This window comes from Oryza brachyantha, chromosome 12 (genome assembly GCF_000231095.2).
Source record: "Oryza brachyantha chromosome 12, ObraRS2, whole genome shotgun sequence".
NCBI lineage: Eukaryota > Viridiplantae > Streptophyta > Magnoliopsida > Poales > Poaceae > Oryza > Oryza brachyantha.
In genome coordinates this window covers 13,804,306-13,818,534 of record NC_023174.2, presented here as the reverse complement: position 1 = coordinate 13,818,534, position 14,229 = coordinate 13,804,306, and the positions used below count along the sequence as shown (strand labels likewise).

General features: G+C 37.4%; 1 pseudogene; it reads right to left on the bottom strand.

Annotated features, from left to right (window-relative positions):
* Positions 1 to 2,372: 2,372 nt before the first annotated feature.
* Positions 2,373 to 9,348, bottom strand: LOC102721035 (annotated as a pseudogene).
* Between the last annotated feature and the right edge of the window lie 4,881 nt (positions 9,349 to 14,229).

Sequence of the window (14,229 nt, the reverse complement as noted above, 5' to 3'; positions counted from 1 at the left end):
GGTGCACCTGAATCTAAGGTCGTGTTTAATTCGCGAAATGAAAATTTTTAAGTGTCACGTTAAACCTTTGACTGGATGTTGGAAAAGGTTTTCGGACACGAATGAAAAAAAATGAGTTTCATAGCTCGTCTAGAAACCGCGAGATGAATCTTTTAAGCATAATTAATCCGTCATTAGCACATGTAGGTTATTGTAGCACTTATAGCTAATCATGCACTAATTAGGCTCAAAATATTCGTCCCATGATTTTTCTCCTAACCGTGCAATTATTTTTTTCATCTATGTTTAATGCTCTATTTAGACGTTCAAAAATTTGATGTATGCTCGTGGAAAAAATTGAGAACTAAACAGGCCCTATATACCCTCCAACCTGATGGCAATTGAGGACATACATCATATATATAGTTAGAGCAAGTTAGCTCCAATTCCTGTATAACCAATCTAATAGTCAATTCATACAATAGTATATAGTTAGAGCAAGTTAGCTCCAATTCCTGTATAACCAATCTAATAGTCAATTCATACAATAGTTACCTATAAACCATATACTAACATGTCCCACCTGTTATACACATACTGTGTTGAGTTCATGCTGTAGCTGGCTACAAATCTGTAGCACATTGCTCTTCTCTTTTCTCTCTTATCTCATTAAAATATGTTTACAGCCAGTTTATAGCTTGCTATTGTACCTGCTCTTATAGAATAATTTTCACAAGTTCAGTTTTGCAAATTCTATCCAAAAGGAATATACTGAAGTTCTCAACAGTTAACGTAGGATTGAACAGGCTTTCACAATTCAAGCATCCAGACATATATGTCTGCTCTGCATTGCTACACCATAAAGTCATTCGTGTGCACATCACACAGCACTACACATCAGCAGTGCAGTATCCATACCGGCAGAATCTTTCTCTACTTGATTGACTTCAGAGTAGCAGATCAAAATCCTTCAGCTTGAACACAGTAATAAAAGTGTGTAACAATACCATATTAGCGGAACGGGATCCCCTGCAGTAGCATGGTGCTACTAAAGGAGGCTACATTACGGTGCATTTGGTATACCACTCAACCGTTGGATCAAAACGAATGGCTAAGATTTATCATTACAATATCAAAAAGTATTTTGGATTATTGTTGCTACAGTATTTTCTGTATTATTTATGGCATTGATTTACTGGTCTCCTCACATGAACAGTGCTTCTTTGCATTACTGCAGAGGATCCGGACGCTTTAGCGTATGCACTGTGTTCTCCGAGAAAGAATTCCATAGTGACTATATCATAAAAGTGCGTGTTGCTTCAGCCTGATTCCATAGTAAATATTTCTCCAAGAAAAAATTTCAGGTATACTGTACTGTGTTGTATGGTACGGTAAGACCTACGATCACTTCAAACTACTTTGAGTGAAGCAATCCATCTCATATACTTCTCAGGGGTTTGGAGGGTCTCAATGATTTTTCCATGTAGGAATAGTAATAAATAATAAATAATCAATGTTCTCATGCTAATAAACTTGTGCTTCAAATATAGATCGAATCCTGGATGCACAGTCAGAGTATATCTCATACCTAGTACTGGTGTTGATGAAGTCCATCGCAAGAAATGTAGTCCGATGTACATGAGCCTGCCCAGCCACAGACCCATCAAAACGCTTAAAGGTCCAACCATCTGTAGGAGAATCACGGCGCAAACCTTGTGCACCAAGATGACTGATCGAGACAATGTTTATCATGTCTGGAACATACCAAACTACATCATCAAGAATTAATTATCCCATTGCGATTCACAGACCCACGAGCCAATGCTGGGAAAGGTAGATGTTCAGGTGACATGCATGGGTTGAACCCAACAATCAGATACAGGTGAAAGATTGCTAAGTAGGTCCAGATTCTCTGAGACGTGATGACACGCACAAACTATAAACTTGTTATAAACATATTTTAAAAAGATAAAAGAGGAGAGAGAAGAGTAGTGAGCTATAGATTTATAGCTAGTGTCAGCACAAACTTTAAGACACAATGTGTATATAACAAGTATAGATAGCTACTATGAATTAGCTATTAGAGCAAGGCTAATAATATAGCCAATAAGCTGGCTATAAGACTCTTTGTAGTCTTCTCTTAGCCCACCTATATAGTAATTAGCTCTTATGATTAATGCAAGACACATATGTCTCTCTCACAGAGTTTATTAATTCTTGTGTTCAAGCTAGCTATAACATTTATTCTGTCCGTTCTACGTTACGAGACTTTCTAACATTATCTAGATCTATATATGTGCTAATAAATCTAGACACATATATAAAGTATATGTATTGATAAATGGATGAATCTAACAAACCCAAAAAATCTCGTAATAGTTATCTCTCGGTACCGTGCGGTTTCTCCCCCAAAAACCATGACGATTACTTTCAAATGTTTGGGTTCAAATTTCCATGGTTTTATAGCGATAATTGTGATTATCGAACCTCCACCTGTCACGGTTTCGGCCTCCTCCGCGATTATTTTGCAAACCCTGGATAGGATAGTGTGGATTAGTATGGGATTCATGGTCTGCACTGAACATTTCCCAGCAGCAGAAATGGTTGGCTGGATAAGTTTTGGATTGTTCTAACAGTGTTCTTCTGAATGCATAGAGAATGATGCAGTGGATACCCCTGGAGAAAGGGGGGCTCTCAACTCTCCCAAACATCTCTTCAAGAGGAGATTCTCTACAAGCCTGCTCTTGATATTTGCAGCCAGTATTCATTGATGAGTTCCTTGAAGAAGGATCCTTCAGTCTCCATCAGTTTTTGAGGCTGATCATACTCGACCATTTTCCCTGCAGGAGATTAGCAATTTAGCATGGCTATGAATGGCTGAATGAAACATTCATAGGACATAAGTTGTGCAGATATATGACAGAGCAACCTTCTAGCATGTTTTATGTTCCCTGCATAAGAGTTCTCTTTCTAGTTTAATGGTGGACACATGGGTATACTTCAAGGGAAGAGAATACAGGATGGAAAAGCAGATGCTTACATTAATTTGTACCCAAAGAAAAATTGTCTCATGCAAATTTTTCAGCTTTCCATATAGTCTATTATAGAAAATGATTGATATAGCATGACTTTTGGAGATTTTTTTTCCCCAAAAATCATTTCTACGGTTCAAACCCAATCCATGAAAACATCAATGACCTTTTAGATGCATTCTTACCATCATTAACAACAAGAACCCTGGTGCAGTCCATCACTGTTGGAATCCGATGTGCAATCGTAATGACGGTGCTGTCTTTGAATTCTGTCCTGATGATTTTCTGGATGACAGCATCAGTTGCATTATCAATTGATGCGGTAGCCTCATCAAGGATCAAGATGCGGCTTCTTCGCAGTAGGACACGACCCAAGCAAAGTAACTGCCGTTGGCCCATGCTCCAGTTTGATCCTCCTTCCACAACTGTTGGACACAAAAAAGGGAAATGCATTACAAAAATGGAACTGTTTGTAGTTTTCAAAAGAAAGTGAAACAAGTTTATATGCAGAACTGGGAATGAAGTGAAAACACACACCAGGTGAATCCAACCCTCGCTTCTCCTTGATTACTTCATCAAGTTGACATTTTCCTAGAACCTTGCCAATCATGAATGTAGAAGTACCTATTTAGCTTTGAATAAACTATTTATGGTGAGAAAGGGAACTGGGGAACTATTACTTAAATTGTGAAAAAGGAACAATGCTTTCTTTCTGTTAATCTAAGGTTCCAAACCTGAACTTGTGAGATTTCTTTCTAGGCAAATTTCAGTATATTGGTTACACAGGTAAGGCTTGCAAGGTACTTCTTGAGCATATATAGGAGAGTCCAATAGCATTCAAGAAGTGATGCATTTCATTACATATTTTGTCAACAAAGAGATATACAAATGTATATTAACTAACTTTAATTAAAATAGCACCCAAGAGGACAACAAATGTCCGATCACTTAGGCTGTGTTCTTTAGCTTAGTTTACTAACCCATATTTCCTGTTTTTCACCAGCACATTTCCCAAACTGCTAAACAGTGTGTTTTCTACTAAAATTTTCTAATAGAAATTTTTTTTAAAAAATTCATGTGAATATATTTTTAAGTTTTTTATATATGCTAATTTGCTGCTACGTTTTATGCACCGGTTACTAAACTGGCAAAAGACACGGCCTTAGAAGCATTCTATCTTGGGTATATAGTTTGAAATCTTTAAGCATCATTTCCTACAGAGAAAATTAGATTGTTTCGTCGATCAATAAAGTAACTTACAGATCGATGTGACTTTGTGAGAAACTGAGCATGCCTTACTCCCTCACTTCCGTAATTTTATCGTTTTGGACAATTATGTGATCAAACTTTTAAAACTTTGACTATTAATACTTTTTAAAAATGTAGTTTGAAATTACTAGCACAACATGTATAGATGAGTCATAAACTGTAAAGGAGTAAATATTTATTTATTTATTATAGAAATTTTAATAGAAAATCGGTCAAAGATAGATTTATGTGTTGTTTTCAAAGTTAATTGTACATCATTGAAAAAATATAAATATCAAAATTTAATTACTACATATGAAGTACCTACCTCCCAGATTTGTTTGTCTGAGAAACGCCCTTGAGGATCCAAATTGTATCTTATGGAACCATTGAAAAGTATAGGATCTTGAGGAATAAGACCAATTCGAGATCGTAAGTCATGTAAGCCCATTGTTGCAATGTTTTGATCATCAATGATTATTGTTCCTCCAGAAGGCTCAACAAGCCGAAAAATTGCATTTATCAAAGTTGTCTTCCCACTTCCTATTCTACCAACTATCCCAATTTTATCCCCACCTTGAAATGTGCAAGAAATTCCTTCAGTACTGGAGAAGCATCTTGAATATATTTAACCTGCTGAAATAAATATTGATCACGCTTTTGGAGTATGCAGAAGAAGTTTGCTTTTTCATCTTTCAAAATATGATTATGAACACTTGATCTGATGAAGTCATTATTGATAAAGTTCATTGATAATGCATTAGAAATTAGTTTGTCCACACTTGCCTCCAAATCATCAAATACCATCTTACCAACTGAGGGCCAATCATCCGGTAGTTGATTATCTTCTACAATGTCCGGTGCTTCACTCACAATATCCATGAACTGGCTTAGCCTTTCAACAGAGATTATTTGGTTTGCAAGCGAACACTGATTTTGAATGGAGAAGAGGAATAGCATGTTTAGTGAAAGACCATAAGAAAACACCATCCCTGCAACACCTGTAAAAGTGAAGACAAAAATTGACAATTATGAGCTTTATATGATGAAGAACTGCATGAATAATGTAAACTGTATGATTGCATATGGACAAAGAGGGAGTTAACTAACTATAACATTCGCTATGATAGTGTTTCTTTGATCTCACCGGAACTTAAAGTTCCTTGTGGAAGAAGAGTGATGACAAAAGCAGATGACGAAAGAATAGCAGCAGCCATTATCTCCAAGCGTTGAGTCAACCACTCAGTTGCAGCAAAACAGTGAAATGCTGAGCTTGCATTATTGTCAATAAGCTCCAAAAGTTTTGCAGAAAAACGTTCTTCATGCTTAAAGGCTCTTATTGTAACTGCTCCTGAAATTGATTCAGCAAGGTGATTGGCAATAAGAGACTTTGTAGTGCCATTGATCCTCATCAATTCCTTTGAAGAGGCTAAGTAATATCTCTGCAGTACAATATTTCATCAAGACTATTAATATGAAGTGATTTTCTAAATTCATCAAGAAAGACTAGGTCATAAAAAACAAATATTAAACAAACTGACCTGCAATCTGATAGCCGTAACGATTACGGGTGCAACAACAAACAAAATTGGCCAGGTAAAGAAACATAATACACCCAAATTGATATATGCATTTAGTGTGGCACTAATACTGAAAGATAAAGTGAGTGGGACATCAAGATCAATTACATTTAAATCAGAAGATACCTGAAATAAAGAACATATTAGTTGCCACATAAATAAAATCATCATGAATCAAAATATCAAATTGGGTTGATAGATAAGATTTCATCCAATGTTGATTACTTACTCGGCTAAGTATCCTTCCAATTGGAGTGGAATGAAAGAAAGACAATGGCGCACGAAATAGGGCAGTAAGTAGTTGGGAAAATAAAGACCTTGATGTCTGTAGACCAAGATCAACTGCTAACAGAGCCCTAAATAGTAAGAAAATGACCGAACAAATTCCAATGGCCATATACACCAGAACCAGATTCAATGTGCTTACACTGGGATTTTGGACATTGGCTGCAAGCCATGAATTCTGTGCTAATTGCCCAGATGTGAAAGCAATGTTAGCTATAGCAACAAGAATAGAATACATGTAGCCCCTATTCTGGCCCAAATACATCAAATAAGGCTTCAGACGAGTGTCATCAATTTCCCTCTCTTCTCTTCTAATCACTTGACTAGATTCTGCCTTTTTGATGGATTCTTTTCCTTCATCATAAACAACAACGTTCTCCCTTTTGAAGGAGCACTTATCTCCATTGTTATCCATCATGTTAACATTTGGAAAGTTGGCGGCACCTTTATGAGCATTCACAAGGTTCTGGAATTCTCTGGAAGATGATAGGAGCTCTTGATAAGAAGCAGCATGTACAATCTGTCCTTGGGACATTAACTGCAACAAAAAACAGCTTACTGTGTTAACAAAGGAGCAAAGTAACCAGAGTTCGTTGTGCATCATATTTCATTAATCCAAGAACCAAAAGGTACATCTTGCAATTAGCCCAATAGACTTAAGCAAATCAAATCTCTCATTGTACAGTAGTCATATATATTAGTGAACAAATATAACTTTAGTCAATATATATGTTAGATACAAATTGTAGTATTACAAGAGAGTACTTTGAAAAATAACAAATGCAAGTCAAATACAAGGGAAATGTGAAAGAGAAAAAGGCAACCATGATAAGAAGTGCATGCACTAACAAGTGACTAGCAAAAGCTAAAATTACTCTATAAGCCCCTCTAATACTTTTTTTTGCAAGTAAATGATTCAAGGGTGGATGGGAGAATAACGAAACGGACACGATCATATGTGATTATTTTTTGAAACTAATTATATTTGATTATTGAAGCATCATGACAGTATCAAAATGTAAATTGCTCAACAATGCATGAGTACTTACTAAGTTACTAGAACATATTATATGTGATTATTGTGGCATCGATGGTATCAGAATGCAAATTGTTCAAGAAAGGCTAAATACTTACTAGAACAGAATCAAATGCGTGCAAGAACTCCACTTGATGTGTTACTAGCAGAACAGTCTTTTCTGACAAAGCTCCCATCACATATTCCTGCAATAAAACTGAACTTTAGATAACCCAGAATGCATGCAACTTAACTCAGAAGCCTGCCAACAGCCAACTTACATTAAAAAGAAATGTAGCAGTATGTGCATCAACGGCGCTGATAGGGTCATCTAAGAGATAAATATCTGCGTCGTGATACAATGCTCGAGCTAATTGGATGCGTTGCTTCTGCCCTCCACTAAGATTTGCTCCTCTTTCCCCAATTTGAGTAAGGTCCCCAAAGGGTAAAATTTTGAGGTCATGCAGCAGTGAACACAGCTTAAGAGTCTCTTCATATCTTGGCTTGTCCATGGTAGAACCAAAAAGTATATTGTCCTGCACAGATCCTGTTTGGATCCATGCGTCCTGAGAAACATATGCTGTTTTACCACAAACTTGAACCTGCAATTATGCTCAACAAATTAAATTAGTGTTTAATTAGAAAGGAAATATAACAGCTTACACATATGGGCATACCGGTAACAAATAAAACTAGCATTTCATTAATCGAAAACAAAAATCAAACAAAGTGGTGAAGTTTAATGAAATTGCATTGACTACAAGTTAGTTCATATTGCAACAAAATAGAGTACATCATAAACGTATAACCATGTTACAAGAATGTCATATATATACATAAGTTGATGGTAGAAAAGGAGGTTAATAACAGTATGATAAATTTGATATAGGGAACAGCAACAATATACCACTCCATCTGTCTTTGGAACTTCTCCCAGAATAGCTGCCAAAAGAGATGATTTTCCAGAACCAACCTCACCACAAATTGCTAACTTTGTTCCTGATTTCACCATCAAATTAATATTCCTCAGATTAGAATTTTCAGAGCTATTCCACGAGAAACAGACAGATTTAATCAATATAGGATACTGGCTAAGTGCACCATACTCCATCCAAACTTGATCCTTTTGTAGCTCAGATGCACCCAAAAATTCGTTTATCCGCGAGAAGGCAATCCTTGCTTGAATTACAGAGCCGATGACATTTGGAATATGGTTGATAGGGTCCTGCACGAGACGCAGTGCAGCTACAAAGGTAAATACATTGATGGGTTCAAGTGGAACTCCTAGAAAGTAGCATGCTAAAAATGTTGCAGCTGAAACAAGTGCAGGTGATGCCCAGAAGAGAACACTAGTATATGCTTTTCCCAGCTGAAATGCTGACAACCATTTCAGCTCCAACTCCCTAAATTCTCCTATAACACCCTTGAAATGGTTTTCCCATGCATAAAGCTTCGAGATCTTCATGTTTGCAAGTGACTCACACATGGTTTTCAACCTCAGATCTTGAGCTTCCATGAGTTTATTTTGAAAATTTTGCTGTTCCTTGGCTAGAGGAGCATTCAATAGAACAGTCAGCACTATAACAAAAACAGATGCTATTGTTGCAGGACCAACAGCATTGTACAGTACTGTCAAGGCAATACCAAGCTGTAGTCCTGTAGTCCATGTCCGATGGAACCAGAAAGGGAATTCCCCAACCCTGTATGCGTCCACTATGAGATAGTTCATTATCTCCCAAGAAGAATGTGTTGTGCTTGCAAAACATGATAATTTCTGCTGCTTTCGGTAAATTACAGCTGACAAGAGTGACCTCACTTGGATACCCACTCTTCGCGTGCGAAAATATCACTGTCTCTGGGCTAGTGATTCTAGGCATTTGGAGAAAAGAAGTCCAAGAACTATAACATGACCTTCATGCTTGAAAGCTTCTTTCCCTGAAGATACATTGATAAACTCCTTGAGGAATAATGGACCAGCAGACAGAGTGAGTACCTTGAGCAATGCAAAGAACCCAGAAACTAAAATCTCCCTCTTGTAGCACGAGACGATTGCCCAGGAAAGAGATGATTGGCTGGCATTGATTTTGTTCATGAGCATTGTGTATTGTGTGCCTGCTTCATCCTCAACATCCAAAGAAGGTATGTCTGTCTCTTCAAGAGGCGTCCCATAACCCTTCTTAATCAATGGATTCATCCACCAGAACGACATCTTGCTGAAAAATCTAGCCTTTGCAAAAGGAGATAATGATCTCTTGGAATCGAAATCTTGGCGGCTAGCTTCACTGTTTAGCAGGCTGTGCAATCCGACTGCTTCGTAGGCTGCATCAACTCTTTCATTAGAAATTAAAAAAATGCCTTTTTTAAAAAAAAAGAAGGTTTAGGTATAATCGAATAACAGCAATTGCCAAGAAACCTCATTTGCACACTTAATAGACTAACTCAGGTTCAGAAGAGATAAATCCTGTAATCGTATACAATTTAAAAACAAACTCTTGGGATTCGATGAACTAATTTAGACTCTGATCAATTGCTGACAAAGACAAGGGATCGCCGTGAGAGAGAATTCACCTTGCGTGCCAAGTGAGACGGCTAGCCGGCGGCGACGCTGCGGCTGCGCGCCCGCCGCTCCCGGGGAGCAAACCACGGAGCCCCGCGATGCATGTCGGACACGAAGGCGGCGACTGCTAGCGGCGAGCAGGAGCCGCCGCTGCCTCGTCCCGGGTGGCGGTCGGGAATGCCGACGTCGACGCGGCGCGGCGGGAAGAAGCGATCAAGGAGGAAGGGCGCGCCGGCAGGAACCGCCGCTCCTCCTCCTCCTGCTGCTACTACTACTACGGCCGCGCCCATCTCAGCCGCAACCTCGACGACGGCGAGCGCCCGCCGGAGTTGAGACGCAGCCGACTAGCTAGCCGAGGGAGGAGGTTTCGCCGCTGGAGAGAATTTAGGGTAATGTTTGGAGAGTTCTAATAGCTACAGTGTCTTATGAAATATCATTTTTAGAAATTTAGAATTTCTTTCAAATAGTAGTGAAAATATATAGTTGTAAAATTTTAAAATGTGGTGCGGTGAATTTGCTACCTATCCCACCACCAACTCTCTCCTATTTTTTTTAAAAAATAACTTAGCATATATATCAGACCACTTTATTAACTCTACTTAATAATACACTAATGATATTTTTAATAAGATCACATTGCAACGTACGGGTAATATGCTAATTAAAGCTAAGAAAAAATTAGTTTTCTAGATTTTAAGAAATTGTCTTTTCACCAAAGGTTTCGAATAATCTTACTCTTCTCAAACAACACCATGAATCGAAGGCGAAGCCCCAAAGAGCCCTTTTGCAAAATTATTTTGGCCGTTGCCATTACTAGCGATGTTTTATTACCGAGTTCTTTGTAAACTACATTCACATCTATTTTTGCTTATATTTATACTTATAGGCAAAAATTTAAAATTTTAACTTTAAATTTGGAGTTGATTGTAGGGTTTTTCCATCATCGTTTATTTTTCAGTCTTTACTTTTATATCACTAATAACACATATGTAAAAGTTTATTTATAAATTATTTTTTTTAAATATAGTATGCCGAAATAGCGGCTAATTTGCAAAGAAAAAAAGTTAATTTTATCCCCTTGAACTATTCCACCCCTAAAGTTTTTAGCTTTGTTTACACCATGACTATTGAAATGCTTCACTTCGGTTTTTTTTATGTCTGATTATATAGGCGCGTTCGCAAGATGCTCAATGGGCTATTCTCTTGTCTTTTTCCGTGCGCACGTTTTTAAACTATTAAATATTATATCTTTTCTAAAAAATTATATAAAAGTTGTTAAAAGAATCATATTATTCCATTTTCAAGTTTAAAATAGATACTACTTAATTAATCATATGCTAATGACATTTCTCATTTTACGTACTCTGGGTAGTTGCATCCATACCTGCTCTTGCCAATGAGCCCATAAGCCATACTCCTATTTAGGGGGTGTTTAGATGGCAAAAATTTTTGGTAGATTATCACATAGAACGTTTGACCAAATGTTGGAAGGAATTTTCGAACACAAATGAAAAAACGAATTTCACAGCTCGCTTGGAATCCGCGAGACGAATCTTTTGAGCCTAATTATGCTGTCATTAGCATATATTGGTTACTGTAGCACTTATGGCTAATCATGGACTAATTAGTCTTAAAAAATTCGTCTCACGATTTCTCACATAACTGTGCAATTAGTTTTTTGGTTTATCTATGTTTAATGCTTCATTTAGATGTCCAAAGATTTGATGCGATGTTTTTTAAAAAAAATTTGGAAACTAATCAAGGCCTTAGCACTGGAAGTTCGGCAATATGATACATGCATTTACAACTTACGTCTCAAGTCTCAACATTTTTTATGATTCTTAACCGTTGTTTACTTATATCGGAATCACATAAGACTTATTTAAATATCAAGATTTTTAAAGTTCAAGAAAAGCGTTATAAAAATGTTCTTTTAGACTGATACTGGGAGTGGCCTAGAAAGTCTCAACTTAAAATACCACTTGCATAGAGAAAAAGGGAAAAAATAATGTTGTTATGTAGTCAAACGAATCGTTTTTAATTGTAAGGGTAAAACGAGCAAAAAAAAAGAAACAGTTTAAGAGTTAAGTTATTCCATGAAATAGTTTGAGAGAGTATAGACTCCATTTTTCTTTCATTTGCAAAATATCACACAGTCAGTCACACGTAGTCCTCCGTCACGGGCCGGGTAGCAATGTAGTATTTCATATTATAAAATGTTTTGATACTATATTATTGAAACTAAACACATAAAACATATGCATTGATTCCTCAATAAATCTAGATAAAATTAAAATAATTTATAATATAAAACGAAATCCCAATTGATGTTGCTCGTTGCAACTAATCAAAATCCTTTAACACGACTACACGAGAACGATGTTCTTTGCACCAGGATGTCATCACGAGCTAAGAATGCAGAATTAGGTGACTTCAGTTTCTTTTTTCCGTTACAAACATCAGATCTGATTCTGCTCCATCGGTTATATATTATAAGATGTTTTAGCTAGATTTATCCATGAATATATATGTATTTAAATCCTTAAAATCTATATAAATCTAGAGAAAACAACACATCTTCTAATGTGAAACAAAACTAATATCTATATTATCTCTATCAAAGGCTGGTCGGTTAATCAAAGTCATCCTAGCTGAAGTGGGAGTAAAGTAAAACCCATATTTACCCTGAGAGAAGATTGACTAAAAACACATGTCCTCGTGCATCAATTAAGCAATGCAAGCCATATATACAGGCATCCAATATAAAGACAGGACAGTAACAGCAGTCACATACATACTCACATCCATGATATAACGTAGTAGGAACACATATCAGGAGAGTGCTGAGCAGTGATTAACCAGTAAGTACACCCACTCATATCCATGATATGATCCATGTGGCAACAGGAAAAGAAGAAGTGGGTGTGAGCAAAGTAATTAACCAAGTGCTCACAAGTGTTTAGCAGTGACCACTAACAGTACAAGTGACCTTTACCATAGGCTCATATAGACAAAGTATTCCTATCTACAATCCGTGTACATTGATACCAAAAGAAAACTAACTGAACTCTATCTATCTCTCCTCATCTATGGTTGGTTAGCCAGTTTCTTTGGGAGCAGTCCAGAGGTAGAGCTGGCCGCCGGAGTGAGCTGCCCTGCCACCAGCCTGCTGCTGGGGGTCATCCCTCCTGACCACGGTGCAGCCGTCAGCAGGGTCGAAGATTAGTAACGTCGAAGCCGCTGTCAGTGAGCTGGTTCAGCGAGAGATGACGTTCTGGGTGAGCCCTGGGACACAGGAGACATCAGGGACAGCTAAACTGCTGCTCCTAAGGAACCCCCTTGCCCTGCACTTGCAGCAGATCGCCGGTGTGCGTCGGACAGGAGGAACATGTCGCCGGCCGGTCATGTGTTCAGGGGCATTTGAGGCGAGGTACCAGGGAACTCCACTGACCAGGCAAGAAAGAAAATGTCAGGTCGTTTGCAGTATAAATATTGCTTATTAAGAAACTGATATATATGTAGCAACTGACCGCGATTGTGTGTAGGAAAACAATGAACGATCAACCTTTGGGCATGCATGCTTCCATGAAAACGCATATATGAATATTCAAATTAATAATCTAGCATGATAACAAATCAATCAGGTAAGTTGTTCTTTTACCTAATGGTGTTGAGAAACTCGAACTTGCGCTCATTGTTTAAGCAATTTTATCATCCTTGAGAAGGTACCAAGAGATACTATTGTTTTCTATATAAAATTTGATACCTCTTAGTATCTTAGGTACTAGAATATACCAAATTTCACATAAAAAACACTGGTACTCATTGTTTAGTTTAGCCTCTGTCCTTTGTCCCCCCACACAATATGCCAAACAGCATCACCAGCATTTGAGCTGTCTTTGATGGAGAGCTCATCGCTGGGATCAAGTATAGAAGCTATGAGAGCACTGTTCTTCTTCCTGTCAAATAGCAAATGAACACAAGATATGCAGTAAGAAAGGTCTGAACTGACAATGAAGCAAAACATAAAAATTAATACATTATCTAGGGCACTACAGTGGTAACATCACACTAATAATTAAAAAAAGCTATATAGAAGATAGAGACACAAAGTGCAGATGTGCAAAAGCCTATGGTTCTTAAAATATTTTTTTCCCTTGAATTACTCGAACCATCTTTATTTTTTTTGAGCAAGAAGGCAGAGGAGACTCTACCTTATATCTATTTCATTGATAAAATGGGTTAGTGCTACAGGTTTGTAGAAGTTACAGGGAGAAGAGGAAGAAGAAGACTTGTACAAGAAGAGGAGCTTGTAGCTTTTTAGGATAACACGAAGAAATAAAATAAGAGGTAAGTCTAGAGGTATTGATTGATCCATTAGTTCATCTTTCTTTTGGTTTCTTTTGGTTGCGTAGTTAGCGCGATGGCTCCACAAATTGATGGTTTATTTTGTAGTCAGTATTTCTGACAATAACTGTATGTGTTGGTCAAAAATCCTATTGTTCCTTGCTTTCCAAAGTGTGTATGCGCATG